Source organism: Pelmatolapia mariae, linkage group LG23 (assembly GCF_036321145.2).
Source record: "Pelmatolapia mariae isolate MD_Pm_ZW linkage group LG23, Pm_UMD_F_2, whole genome shotgun sequence".
NCBI classification, from domain to species: Eukaryota; Metazoa; Chordata; class Actinopteri; order Cichliformes; family Cichlidae; genus Pelmatolapia; species Pelmatolapia mariae.
In genome coordinates, this window is record NC_086246.1 from 44185660 (window position 1) to 44201145 (window position 15486).

At 40.5% G+C, this 15486-nt stretch overlaps 1 protein-coding gene across 1 annotated transcript in view; it reads right to left on the bottom strand.

The window, feature by feature from the left end:
• dab1a (DAB adaptor protein 1a) overlaps positions 1-14147 on the bottom strand; it is a 215840-nt gene extending 201693 nt beyond the window's left edge. Inside the window, exon 1 of the mRNA XM_063465823.1 lies at positions 13768-14147. The gene's annotated coding sequence lies outside the window, so the exon portion shown is untranslated. The remainder of the gene's footprint in view (positions 1-13767) is intronic.
• Positions 14148-15486: the final 1339 nt, after the last annotated feature.

Here is a 15486-nt window from a genome sequence, read left to right on the forward strand (position 1 = left end):
TCTGAACACCATACTGTCTCAATAACTCTAATACACAATTGATTTGTCTTTAAAGGGATAATGTAAATATTACTTCATACACTCATCAGTCACTTTATTTGCTACATCTTGCTAATACTGGGTTGGCGCCCCTGTGCTTTCAGAACTGTCTTAAGTCCTTGTAGCACAGACTCAACAAGGTGCTGGAAAGATTTCTCAAAGAATGTGGTCTGCATTGGCATGACAGCATCACATATTCAGCCCTCTCGTATTCCACCACATCCCAAAGGAGGTCTGTTAAATTTAATTTTTTTTTAATCTGAATTTTCATCTGGACCCTCAACTCTGATTGAAGTCCCACCAATCCCAAGTTAACAATCCAAGATGGAGGCAATGAACATAAACAGCAGTAAAACTGTAAAACTTTTAATCTGTCTTGTCACTGTTGTGTATTTGTGACTCACTAAATAAGCCATACCCAGAGTACATGGCTCTATCCATGAATGTGCTGCAGGACTGTTTTAAAGCACAAAAACACAAGTATTATGCTGTATTGCTAGTGATGCATGAATGACTCTACCTTGCTAAGAAGCTAAACAAATCTGTTTTTTCCAAACTTTTATGACTTTCCTACTGGAACACACTAAATTAGCAGTGATGTCAACTTACTTCTAAGGTAACTGAATACAATCTGGTGATTGTGGAGGTTATTTAAGTAAAGTGACCTCAAACCAGTCTGAGATGATTTTTGGAGCCCTACACTGGTGTTATAAAATAATGGATATGGTCAATACTAAAGTAGGCTGTGTTGTTTAAGTGATGCCCAGTTCGTATTAATGGATCCAAGGTGTGCTGGTGAGAAAGGTGAATTACAGCTTCAGTTTACTGTTCTTATCTGTCAAGAGTGGCACCTAGTGTGGTCTTCTGCTGCTGCAGTCCATCTGCTTCAATTTTCAGTGAGAGATGCACTTCTGCTTACCTTGGTTTTAACACTTGGCCATTGTCCTCTGACATCTTCCACTGACACAGCATTTTTCCCAGCAAATTACAGCACACTGGATATTTTGTCTTTTTGTGACAATTCTATGCAAACCCTAGAGATGGTTGTGAGGGAAGATCCCAGCAGATTACTAGTTTCTGAAACACTCAGACCAGCCCATCTGACACAACCAACCAGGCCACATTCAGATAAATCATCCATCTTCCCAATTTTGATCTGAATTGTTTGTCTAATTCAACTAGATGCATTGAGGCGCTATCATATCAGATATGATTGGTTTATTACATATTTGTGCTAACGAGCAGCTGAACAAGTGTACCTAATAAAGTGGCTGGTGAGTGTAGCTGGTTGCATCTCCATTCTTACAGACAGCCTTTGTAATGTCCATGGATTGTCCTCACTGTCAGCAAACGACATAATTCTATATTTCACTTCATTCGTCTGCCTCATTCACAAGGCTCTTCGATTTTCAGCCATGTCTTGTCACAGTGAAAGCTGCAGCTGTCATGGTACTGGGTCGTGTTTGAGTTTTTTATGTATCTTTTGTATTCATTTGTGTTCTAGTTTAGCTCATCTAGTTAATTTCTAGGTTGCAGTTTAGTCCTTTGTTTCTTCTGTCATCTCCCCCTGTACTGTCTACCTGTCATGTTTTATGTCTGTGTGGTCGTTTTTGTCAAGTTCGTGTCATGTCTCCATGTTTCCTGTTTTATTTTTGGAAGAGTCTGGTGTTCTTTGTTCGTTGTATTTAGTTTCACTGCCCCTGTCCTGTCATTAGGTTCATGTGTGTCAGCTGCTCTTCCTCATGCGTTTCCACTTCCCCCGATCATTTAGTCTCTGTTTTTCATTCAGTCTGTGTTGTGTCGTCTGTGTACCTTCCCTCTGGTCAAGTTAAGTGTTTTTCAGGATTCTGTGCAGTTCTTGTTAACCATTTGGTTTATGTTGTTTTTCATGCATCTGCACAGCATTCTGTTCACAGTGATTATAGTTATTCCTTTCAGTCATGTTAGTGTTTTTCCAGTTTAGGTTTCTGGTTAGTTACGGTCTCTGTCCCTGTTATGTTTTGTCTACTCCCCTCTGTATCAGCCCAAATAAAGGCTCGCTTTCAGTTTAAGTTCACTCCCGTCTCCTCACCTGTGTTCGCACCTTGGCCCACCACACACACCTCCGCACGGTCTGTCTCCACACACCGTGACAGTGGCAAACTGCTGGCACAGCCACTATGCCTGCAAGGAGTGGAAGAGGGCAGTGCGCACGCACACAATGGTTCAACTAATCAGTTACTCAACTAATTGTTTGAGATGTGGTCTAGACTCCGTTAACATATTATACTGTGGTGTTTTTGCCTTTACCTCATCCACTACATTCAAATGCAAAATGATCTCACTGGGCATCATTACATGGATCTATAGTAAGTACACCAGAAGAGAAATAATGAAACACCATCAACCAGGCAAAGTGGGCAGCAATCCATAGGCCCCAGACCACCAAGGGCTCCAAAAGACCCAAATTTACTTGATGTTTATTAGCTTTGGGTAATTTAAATAACTGCACAAAAATTACCAGTCAATTACATCAATTCAAGTGGCCCATGCAGTGTTGGGTAATTTTATGCCTTTCTCTTTTTAAGGGCCCTGAGTGTACATAGTACACATACCTAATTAAAGTGTCATTTTATGAAATTAACACAATAGGGGACACCAATCAATTTTCACCCAGAGCCCCCTCCTAACAAGTTAATCTGGTCCTGTAGGCATGTGGACTACTGTGTGCACATGTGGGAGAACACACACGCCATAGTAAAGTACACAGATCTATACACCTTGGCACATATACCCTCCTCCTTTCATTCTCACCCTAACTGGGTCAATCCACCATCTATCTACTCTGCTGGGGGAGGGAGGAGGAGACAAGGGTTTGCTGAAATGGAGGAAGCAAACACCAGAAAAAGCTGCCTCACTGGGAATGATTCCACTGCTGGTAAATCTAGGACAGCTGAACAAAGGAAGTGAGGATGGAAGGAGGTAAGGAAGGAAACAAAACAATAATGGGTACCAGAGTGCCATCAGAATGTTAAAGTTAGAAAGTAAAAAGCATAAAAGCACAAGGTGAGGCAATGATGAGAGGGTAGAGGGCAGGATGAGAGAAGAGAGAGAAGAAAGAGGCTGTGGAGAGGACAGTGGTTTCATTAGTGAGATTGATTAGATGAATGGAGAAGCTAACAGCCTCTCTGCTCTTTAGCTAAATGCCATCTCTGGGCCTATCAGCACCAGCTCCAACAACAACACATAAATTAGAGAGAGAGAGGAACAGACAGAAAGAGAGCACAATCATCATCATGAAGCACACACAGCAGATTATGTCTGCGGAGGTCTGAGATCACGAACAACAGCAAACAGCTGATCACCTCATTTCTTTGCAGGAATGCAAGCAACAGCATGGGCATGCTTTCTGTGCATCTCTATCTGTGTTTCCAAATGTGTGTGTGAAAAGGTGGTTGGAAAACTCAAGCCTGCCCCTGATTTTACTCACTCCACTAATCTGCATACTATGATCGCCCACACTTACACACACGGACACACACACACACACACACACAGTTACTAATGACATTCACCCATCCTGAGGGCTTCTTTCTAAAATGTTGCCTTTTACATGGAAACTTAACAAGTGTGAAATTAGAAAGGTTACCAAATAATTTGCACACACACAATAACAAAGCGTGTGGCAGGAACTGGAGCTCAGATGGGGAGGAATTCCTAATTGAAAAAGCTTCTTCCTTCCAGGAGTCTGCTGCTGAGGAAAGACAGCACAATAAGGTAATTAAAAAAAGTCTGAGTGATGCAGCAGGGTTTATCTCAGGATTGTCACACGCTGACTGATAGGAATTTACATAAACAAATCATATTTTCTGCCTTATTAACTGCATGTGAAAATGTTTTTGTGAAGTAGAAAACCAAATACTAAGAACTACAATTGGTGTGTAGAAAAGTCTTCTTCTTTTTAATCCTCCCTTCTTGCTTCTTTGTCAGGAAACAGCTATCCCACTGAAGTGTCTAAGCATGGTGCAAGGAAATTCTCTACAGAGATCAATACAGTACAGCTCCTGGTATCGTACAAGGCCATGCTCCTAATCTAATGCAACCTTGCATTAAGCATTATTCTTGTTGAATTTGTAACTAAAATAAAAGTTGCTGTTGACATTTTAGATTTCTTCCTATATGCAACACAAATGTACACAAGTGCAGATATATTTCCCACAAGTTTATCGGCTTTATCTACTCCTGAAACTACCTCAGCTAAAAGGAATGCACCAATCAATGTAATTCAATCATTCTACCTGTGCTTTTCCTGCTTTAGTCAAACTGTCTGCTGTTTAAAGTTTTTACTCTTTCCAATAAATCCCCCCGTGCTCTCTATTCCATCGTCATCTGTTTCACTTCAGAATATTTACAGTGCACGAGCCTCATTGTCTATTCACACTGCTTGTCATTTGAGTAGTCTCAGTCTGTCAACCAGGTGATGTTGCTTCATTCATCAATTTCTCCGACTTTATGAAGCAAACAAGCACAGAGACTTCAAGCAGAATCTTTACACGACAAGTTTTCTTTTATTTTGTGTGAAAAATCAAGTGTTTAAAGTACATGTGGTTTAATAATGATACCGACAACCTACTGCGGTGTACTGTTGTATAAACACATTATTCCCAGCCAAGAATATTCACATTTTCACAGGTACTATGAAATTTAGGTTAATTACAGGTACAAACCTATATTTAAAGAGGGATGAAACCACTGTGACACCTCACATTGGCTTCTGAATTGTGAATTTTAAAGCATACGCTTTACTGTCAACATATGAATGCATTCATTTTAGAATGCCAAAACAACAATGCACAAAGCAGAAAGTTCAAGGAAGCACAAAGTTCGATAATATTATACGATAATATACAGTATACGATAATAGTGATACAACTGCATAAAGAATAGTTCTACAGTCATTTACACCACTGACATGTTAAAAAGTCCAATTCTGTGACTTAAATTAGTTGAGGTGATGACAAGTAGTCAGCCTGTTGCAAACCCATGCTCTTAATTATGGATAACTTTATACTTTAATGTCGTTTAATAGGTTAGTTAAATAAAAATTCAAAACCAAAACTGCATCCTGTACAATCGATCGATCGATCAATAGATACATACATACATACATACATACATAACAACATGGAAACCTCTGGATACAACTTCAAGTAGCAGCTTTCGGTACATCTGCATTGGCTTCAATTATAATTCATCAGAGGTTTTAACTTTTAATGACTTTTATTAAAAGCTTTTGATCCCAGACTGTCTTTGGCTTACGAGAAAGTGTTTGTGAGAGAATAAATAATTTGATTTTCTTTATTTTTTAAGGATATGGTTAATTGCAAAGCTACATCAGCTGGGTGTGAGACAGGGGATATACAGTAACATCTGCTCGGAGGCACTGACAGTCACCAGTAGGCTGACTCTCCCCAGCTATCTTCACCTTTCCACTTCCCCTCTCATCATTTTCACTCAGGAAGGAGCACAGTTTGCTCTATTAAATCTGTAATGAGATGCAAATAAGATGCAAATCCCTCCCAGAGGAGTGGACTGCTGCAGGGAGGCTATCTGATGTCAGCGTTCAAGAGAGAACCACCGCCTCAGGAAGAAACACAGAAGAGAAAGAGCGTGGATGTGTGTCTTAAGAGTGTGCGCATGTCTGCAAATGTGTCGGAGATGGGGAAAAGGCAAAGCGGTTGAAAAGCGGCTAGGGCATTGATTGCAGCTGTAGAAAAATGTTTTTGATTTATCTTGGACACAGGAGCAGAGTGGGACCTTCAGTATCACTGCATGGCAGAAAAATTCAGTCGCAGAAAAATAATACCCTCAATCTGTCCTCTGTACAGCTCCAGATAGGAGGCTGGAAGAGAGAAAGAGAGAGGGAGGGAGAGAGAAGTGAAGCTAGAAAGAAAAAAAAAAGAGAAATGTAAGGGAAAAGATGGAGATTGGGAGGGGGAGTCAAGGATGCAGCCATGCCTGTTGACAAGAGAAAAATACACCTTTCAGAGAGAAATAAAGCTTCACCTCCCTCACTGCTGCATTCCCTCTGACATAGCAACTCATCTGGCCTCGCCACGCTCACACCGCAGAAAGAGAGGAAGGGACAGCGAGGGAAGGAAGGAGGAGGAGGAGAGACAGGAACCAACACAAAAAAGAGAAAAGGAAAGTACATCAATCTGCTTTTCTCACATCAGCGGTGAAACTATGTTTGCCTCTAACACACACTCACATCATTCTTCCAATACGTGCACTGTTGTATTGAATTTTGACCTACTACATCTATGCTTTTCAGAGATATGAACCTTGAGGCAGACTCCTGGCATCAGTCCTGTGCATGTGCTCTGCCTCATCCACCTCACTGTCCAACTGTCCACCATCTTTTTCCTTCCGTACCAGTTAAAGCTAAGCTGTGGCTCAGAGATAAATATATAAAGTTGAAGCTGGACACGAACATGCACTTTCCATCTCTCTCCTCACCCTCGCACACTTACTAGAAAAAGAAAACCCCAAAGGGACCAAAGATGGTGATGAACCTGTGCTATTTTTAGCTGTAAACATAAAAATAGCATGTTTAAACCCCCAACTCCACCAGGATTGCAACACGGTAGGTTTTACTGACCCAGTATGGCACATTTATGTTTTACAGATGGCAATCATTTAATAGCACCTAAAGTCTGTAAACAGATATTTGCTTATGAATATGCAGAATCTCTAATGTATTTTCAGCAACATAACATAATGACTCAGAATAAGTATGTAAAATAAGGTTATTGGTTGGAAAATTTAAAGCTCTGTACATCACACAGCCATAAAGTTAAGTAATGTTTCTAGTAACTACATATATACTGTTTTGCATATAGTCATGTGGAGAGAGCAGTGACCAGCGAAGTGAGTTTCATTATTTAAGAGGGACATATGTGCATGTCTATAGTTACATTTCTCACAAATATTTTGTTTTTATGGAATATGTAGTTAATTGTGACTCTTACACCTACAGGGCTGTTCATTCCAGTATTGGCAAAAATATCAGCCTTGAGAATGGTAAGACACTGCAGTGTTATTTTCAGCATTAGGGCAGAAATAAGAGGGCGTAAAGGAAAGGATTTTGGAGACATTGTGATCATTATACTCCCAACATACCTATTTGGTCTTTTCACCTTCACTGTCAAACCCAGTGGTTATAGTTTTGTATTCAAAGCACACAATCTGCTGCACTACATTGCATTGAATTGCAAAGGACAACTCACACAGCCCGAACGGTGCTGTCAGACATGGCATCGCAGACAGCACGAAATGCAAAGTACAGAACAAGTCTGACTACACATAACTGTACAAACACATACGCACACATTCATACATGCAAAAACACACTGCTGATGTCTATTCTCGTGTGGATCTGAAATGTAGCTAAAGCTCTGCAACTCTAGCATATACTGGATTTAATGCGACAATGCTCAGTAAACAGGGTGAAAACACAGTAAGATAATGCAGTAACACTGTGAAAACCACCCGAGCGTCACACTTTGAATGACACACCTAATGCTGCCCTGCACCTTCCTCTCTTATATTTCTACTCTTCCTTATAAGCAGTAATGAAAACCCATTAAACTGCTTTGGACTGCAGTCTCTTCCTTTTTCCAGGCTGATAAAGAAGATGCACAACTCTGAGTTGGTTCCTGGGGCCATGGTCGAGTGAGCTGCACTCAGACACCTGCTGCTCATTAACGACAACAGGCAAAGGTGACCACTTCAATCAGGATATTAAGACTGGGAATGAAATGGACAGAGAAGGTACATCGGGGGGAGGACAAAAAAAAACTGGAGGAGACGATTGAGTGTTTTTCTTTGGCTTTGTGCCCAGATGCGGTGTTGTGTCCCTCACCCAAGCTCAGCTGCAAATTTCCTAGCATTCAGGTGTGTGTGTGCGCTTGCCCTGTCCACCTGACATCTCTTAACAGTAATAATGTATTCCCTCCCATTAATATGTTATGGATCAGCGAGTGTATTATCGATCGACCAGCTCAGCTATATAGTTACCCTGGTCCACAGCGCCCTCCACTTTCTCTCTTCACCACTGAGGTATCTCCTGTGTTAAACCTCCTGATAGAATACCCTTTGTCTTACAACCTTTCCTCACTACTTTTCTTCTATTTACTTTTTTATTTTAAACAGGAACTCAGAAGTGCACACTCATCGTACTTCTCATTGTCTTGCATAAGCACTGATCAATAAACAGGTAAAAACAACATACTCTTGACCTTTGGGCTTGTGGGCATTGCACTAAAAAAGCTACCAACTGATGATTCAAGGAATATAATAATGATAAAATTTACTGGTTCCAGCTCAAACCAGAGGAGTTTGGTGCCTTAAAAAAATCTATATTTGGATTGAGTACCATTTGTTTACCAATCATTGTTCACTGCTTGGACTAACAACATACAGGCATCAGCTTGGGTTCAGATTCCGATTTCATAGACTTAACTGAAAAAATTAATCTACATTAATCAATATTTGTTTAGCTGGTGAAAAATATCAGTAATTAAGACAAAAAAAAGAGAGCAGCCTTCATCATTTGTATGTGGTGTAAACTCAAAAGAGAGGGAGGGAGTTATAGTTAATAGTTAACAGTACACATTTACTGGTTGTAACATATCAATACGCAATGAAGCTTTGTTTTAGACAGTAGCTAAAATGAGCAATTTAATGAAACGTATCACAATTACCTGTGTAAAAAGAAGACAAATAATCAAAATGTTAACTAACAGTGAAAATAATGACTAAAAATATCCCTATATTAATTATTATGTAAAGAGAAAAATTATAATATAATAAAGAGAAGTATACTCTGCCAACACTGTAAACATCTCCTCTCCAGAAAGAAGACAGTATATGTGTTCACTGAAGCAACTAACACAACATACTCCAGCACCATAATTGATGTTTACGTTTCTGCTGCAATGCATTTCACTTACAACACTCCTTTGGATCAGTCTGAAAATTAAAAAAACAACAACAAAAAAAAACAATTACCGTGCATTTTATTGCTGCACCAACATTATTTCTAAACGTCTGTCTCAGAGGGAAGCCAACCTTTTCTGTTTTCTATTAACAGGGTTTGTTCTGCTCCAACAGTACTTTTCTAAAAGTCAATGCTGGCTCAAGGAGTCCAGAGCAGAAAGTTCTCAAACTTATAAACAGTTCTCACAAGTAGAAATGTGCAAAACACTCGAGGTTAAACAATTATTGCATTACATTTAGAGAATGGACCAGCCGCAGACTGAAACTGGACAATTTGCAGTATTCTTTTTTTGTACCAATACCAGCACCTCTCAAAATATGGAAAATGAGACCACACTTCATCTATATACAGTGGTCCTTCACTATAACGCGGTTCACCTTTCGTGGCCTCGCTGTTTCGCAGATTTTCTTTGTGCAATTTTGCACAAAAAAAATTTACTTTTAACAGCACATTGTGTTCTGCGTCCTGATTGGCTGTAGACCACTGTCAATCAATCTCCTCCGTGCCATGTCTCCTGTATAGTACAGAATGTGTTCTGCTAGTCAAATTTACATAAATCTTCGATTGCTAAAAGTCTACTTCTGAAGTGCTGTACTGCATGTTTATATGTTTTGTCCCCAACAAACACAACAATGTCGACGAAACGTTTTGCATGGTCAAAGGCACCTGCGGTAGCACCTGCAATAGCACCAAAAGGGCAGAGGAAAATGCTAACCATTGCACAAAAACTTCTGGACATGCTAAAGGAAGGCAGAAGTTATCGTATTTTTTGGATTATAAGGCGGATTAAGCGAAACAAAACAGTCAGATAAGTCATACTTTACTCAACTCATTCTTCTTGCTTCCTCCACTTCCGTACCATTGATTCATTAATGTTGAATACTCTCTCAGCTGCTCTATTCCCATGTTCTGGACCTGAAAACAGGGTTTGATCTTTGTTTCATTCTATAATACTGGACTTATTTTTCTACAAAGGTTTGAACTTTCAGGGTGTTTATTAAACAAGAGAGAAAAGTGTGAAAATGTTCATGCCTGTCTGAGAAAAGTGTATAAAGTGTGTATTGAGGGGTTTTACAGCCTTAAAACATCTATAATAATTGTAAAAAATAAAGCTGACTACTTTACGGATTTCACCTATCGGGGGTTATTTTTAGAACGTAACTCCCGCAATAAACGAGGGACCACTGTATAGCATTATTTTAAGGCTTTTTTAAATGCAACTTCAATATCTGTAAACTCTTTGCCACCTACCTTGGGATATTACAGTTTTCAAAATACATCCAAAAGAAATCTAAACTCATAACCATAAGCTACTAAACTGCATCACTCCCATACACACACCAACACACTTCACGCACACCAGGACCCATGACATTCATAAGAGGAAATGAAAAAGAGCTTTGTCCTGTCCTGGGCACTGCCATGCAAGACAGTGATTGTGTTGAGTCAATGTGATTACCTGGGAGTCACTCTCTGGAGGGAAACGCTGCTGAGTTATCACAGTCTTATTATTCCCAAACTAATATCATAGCCTGCCAATCACTTGCTTGCCTTTCTTAACCACATGCTGACAGATGTGGTGTTGCACACATACTGTATGAGAGGCATAAACACACATAGACAGGAGTACTTTTAAACTGAAATGCATCCATATGGATCTGCACATGGTGAGAAGTAATAGAATGCGCAGAGAATGAATGAATGCACCCAGACACACGTACAATCACTCAACCACACAGGCTGCAAGCCAGCAGACATTCACACGCAAACTTCCTCAAAGGGCCCCAGGGTGAGGAGAATGGTCCTCTTCATCTGAAGTAGGGAGGAAGCCCATTGGCCAAATTAGATTGTGCCATTTCCTGACGGAGTTAAGCATCAATCTGCAGCACTGTGCAGTGATTCGCAGTGACCTTGGCCTATCACAGCACAGTGTCTGGGAATGCTCAGAGAGGCTCTTAATCAGACCTGGAGGACATGGGGCTTATGATGACATTACTCAGCCTTTATCTCTCTACACACGTCCCACTGTTTCTCTGTATGTCTGTCTCCCAATCTGCCTATTCCATTCGTTGCCTCTCAGCTCCAGGATGAGGAGGTGGCTCTACAGCTCAAATGGACGCTTACTTAACCTGACCTCTGGATCTAATCCTTGTCCATTGATCCAATTCTACGCTGAGCGTTTGCCCTCACAATGCTGACCAAACACACAAAACGTTTGCCCTTTTGTATCAAATCTGACCTATTTCACTCATTCCACTCAACAGGTACATCAACAGGTCAGTTTCTGCATCCCGTCCAGCATCCATCCTCAGACAACACATGCATAAAGGACCATCCCTTAAGCAATACACACTCATCCTCAATCCAGGGCTACTGCAGGCCTTATGTGAATGATGAGATTGTGTTGAGATGGAGATAAATGAGCCTTCATTACAGCCATGATAGCACAAAGCAGCACCAGAGAGAGGGATGGAAGAAGAGAAGCTCTCTTTTTTTCATCTCACCCTTCCGTCATTTACCACGACCAAGGTTCTTAACACATAAAGGACACATAAAGGACACAAAAGGACACAGTACATTTGATAAATATGTGCATTCATAGAGCCTTCACCTATATATATATATATATATAAATACCATAAAAAAATATGTGCATTTATATTGCTTATTTATGCGCCTTCACATGTATTTACAGTTCTTTAAAGCAAACTTCATCCATAGAGTCTATATAGCAAACACCTACATGGTAAATGGAATTCTCTGTCAGGACCTATCAAGGAAAAGCTTTGCCTTCACATGGATAACACACTTCTGCAAACATACACACATTTATGCACGCATAACTTTCTCAATCCCACAGCCATGCTGCATGCCAAATGAATACAGTAAAAGCATACCGTTTTAGGTACATTTGGCCCATTTGATGATTGAAAGAGATTTGTAAAATCAAAGATATAAAAAGCCTGTCTCTTTGTTGGCAGACAGTGTACGGAGAATGTAATTGCATTTTTCCTCTCTTGGTTTAACAAATGATGTTCTGCTGTACGAAGGGTACAAAGTTATGAGAGCTGCACAGCACCTGTACGCACATTCAGACACACTTGTACACAGAAAATGTAGCACAACAAACAATGTGATATTACAGCTGCCAGTACAACACAATAGACCTCTGTTTTTTTCACACAAAGTAATATTACCACTCATATCCACTCTACATCAGCGCCAATTTTCACTGTGCCAATTTTGAGCTATAGAAATAGAGGAGCAAGCCAGAATTTTAATAACCTCAAGACTAGCAAAAGCCCATGAGAGTGTACGTATATGTGTAAGTAGATAAGTGTGTGCCGGCTGCTGAGTCACAGATCCGTCTGAGCCAGTTCTCAATAGGTCAAAGTCAAGATGTTACCTAAGAAAGACATGATGGGTTGTCAAAAAGGAAAAAGGAAACGAAATAACAGATACTGAATGAGACCATCCTCAAGGCATGCAGACCAAGCCTTTCATTCTCCCTCATGCACCCATAGTACATGTCCCCTTAGGCCTCAAGTTCAGGCTCTGGCTGTTGAACAAACAAATGCACACACAAAAGAGACACAAAAGAAATTACTGATACACTCGACTGGCTCTAAGCCAATCGAATGACTTGCATATTCTGTCTTGGATATCCCCACCTAGCTGAGTGTACAATGTAGACATTTAGTGCTAAAAACGTCCAAAATGAGTGACTTAACTTTTTAAAAATGAGCTTGGAGAAGAGGTTTTCTCAACATAGGCTCTGCAGCACTGATCCTGTACTGCTCAGGTGCCGCTGAGCAAACATGACAAAATGAATAAAAGGAAGGTGTAGCCAGAAAGAGAAAAAGCAGCACCACTTGGCTATCCATCATGCAGCATTGCACCTTATGACTGAGGTACAGTCACTCCGCTCAACTAATCTGATATCGGCTCAAAATATTTTCAGCTAAATAGCTTTGTATCTTCTTATCTGGCAACAAGTCCTGTAGTGAGACAATACTCTAATACATTTAATCTTTTCATAATGAACACTCCTACCTATTAGTACCCCAAAAAATAACTAATACTATGATATTATTGTAAAGAAGTACTAAATTACATCAATTAAAAGACGCACAGATGCTCCCAAATATCTGTGAGAGCATACTTCTCTAGCCTGCAACCTTGAGGCAGCGCCCAGCCCAAAGTGATGGATATTCTGATACAGACGTTTTTCTTGCCAGCCAAGTCCAAGCCAGCGAGAAAGAACACACACACAAACACGTCTGTCATCCTCGCTGAGCAATGGCTGGCACAACATACATCTCCCTCTCTCTCCTGCTCCATCCATCTCCAGTATTCTCCATTTATATTTCCTCTGCTCTCCTCATATCAGCATCTCTATATCTGACTTCTGTAAGGATGTATTCATCTACAACATGTCACAGAAGAATATCTCCCTCTTAATGCTTATCTACTACTCTTACAACTCCTCTCCTGAGCTTTGTACTTCTTACTTAACTTGAACACTTGCACTGAATTTCAGTATGAAAATGACATGCTGCTGCAAAGAAATAAAGTCTATTTAACTCATATAAGGTATCCTCTCTACTTAGTCACTCACAGCCTCCGAATACAAATACAAACACAGAGCAGACTCTCTCTTACTCATCCCTTTAAGTGCTGACACACACCTGATGGATCCTCCGCTTAGTCCCGTTCCTCCTCCTCTGCTTTGCCACCACACCACGAAGGTCACTCCCGGCCCACTGTCGCTCTTCCTTCTCCTGTTTTCCTCTCCTCTTACTATCTGTCCTTCTCCTCCTCTCTCTGCTTTGGTCAGAAAGAGAGAAGAAAATCCTTCCAGAGACAGGAAATCCTCAGCTAGAGACAGAGACACTTAAAGATTGTAAAGCCTAGCTGTCGCTGAAATACACAGGAGCTGCTGACTGACTGAGCTGTTAAAGTGCTGGAGGGAGGCTAGCGTGGCTACGATACGGTCTGCACCACAGCAGTGTACAGACACATGAGCAGCCAGAAAGCTCAGAGAGTCGCTAGCTCAAAGCTCACCGCAGCAGAGCTCCGAGTCAGCAACCTAGCCCCCCACCCTCCCCTCCCGCCTGGCTCACTCTCACTCTGCCGCTGCCCCCCTCCTTTCCTCTTGCACAGTTTACCACATTCCACCTAATAGCAGAATCCTCTCTTCCTCACTTTCTTCTTCATTTAACTAAAGTATACATCACTCTCATCCCCAGCTCAGGCATTTCCCTTCAATCAGACAAGAAAATCCTGCAGCTGAGATGTAGGTAAAATCTTGTCTTCTCACTAATATATCTTCAAGGCAAGATTGTGTTTGTGAACACAGGATGACACCTCAAAAGCACCAAGAAGAAAGTCAAAAACATGTTTCTCTCTTTTCTTAATTCGGCTCCTCCCTTTAGGAGTTATCACAGTTGATCATCTGCCTCCATCGTACCCTATCCCCAGCATCCTCTTCTGTCACACCAATCCTCTCCGTGTCCACCTTTACTAGACCCATGAATTTTCTCCATGAACTGTCTACCTCTTTTCTGCCCGTCTGGCTAACTTTGTCTCTGAACTACTCAACCTGAGTTGTCCCTCTGATGTATTAATTTCTCCTCCTCATTCCCAATAAAAATCTTATCACCTTGACCATTTTGTAAACCCTCCCCTTTCACTGTTGCTACGATCCTTCAGTCAAATGTGTTTAACTATACATTTTGTTTCTTTTTAAAACAGCAACATGCACCTACCAAGCAATCATCTCATGTGAACATGTCTATAAGACCATTTTCACTCTTTTGCTAAAGGTAAAATAAAGATTAAGTTCAAGTTTGGGAGTTTTAGTCACCTCTTCAAGTGATTTTACGCTCTTACTCTGTTCTCTTTTTCTCTACTATAATGATTACTTGTCAGTGAGTGAAATTTTAGTTGGAATAAAAACCTGCAGACTGTGGGCTGTCTATTGATCGTGAAGTTCTCTGTCTGCCTTTAAAGAAATAAAAAGACATTTCCAATTTAAACTTGGCCAGTAACCCCTTCAAGTTAGTTTCCTTCCAACTGCTATTTTGTAAACACGTTCTGAAAATCCCCTTCTTACAACTTGCACTTGTGCATTTGTAATGTGCGCTGGATCTTCTTCAGTGTGTCGAAACAGCAACCAATCAACTTCACTTTGGGGAAAAGTAGAAAGTTGAGTGGAGCCAAATTTGGCAAGAAGGTCAGTTGGTGAGTGAAGATTCAATTCAATTCAATTCAATTCAATTTTATTTATATAGCGCCAAATCACAACAAAAGTCGCCTCAAGGCGCTTTATATTGTACAGTAGATAGCACAATAATAAATACAGAGAAAAACCCAACAATCATATCATATGACCCCCTATGAGCAAG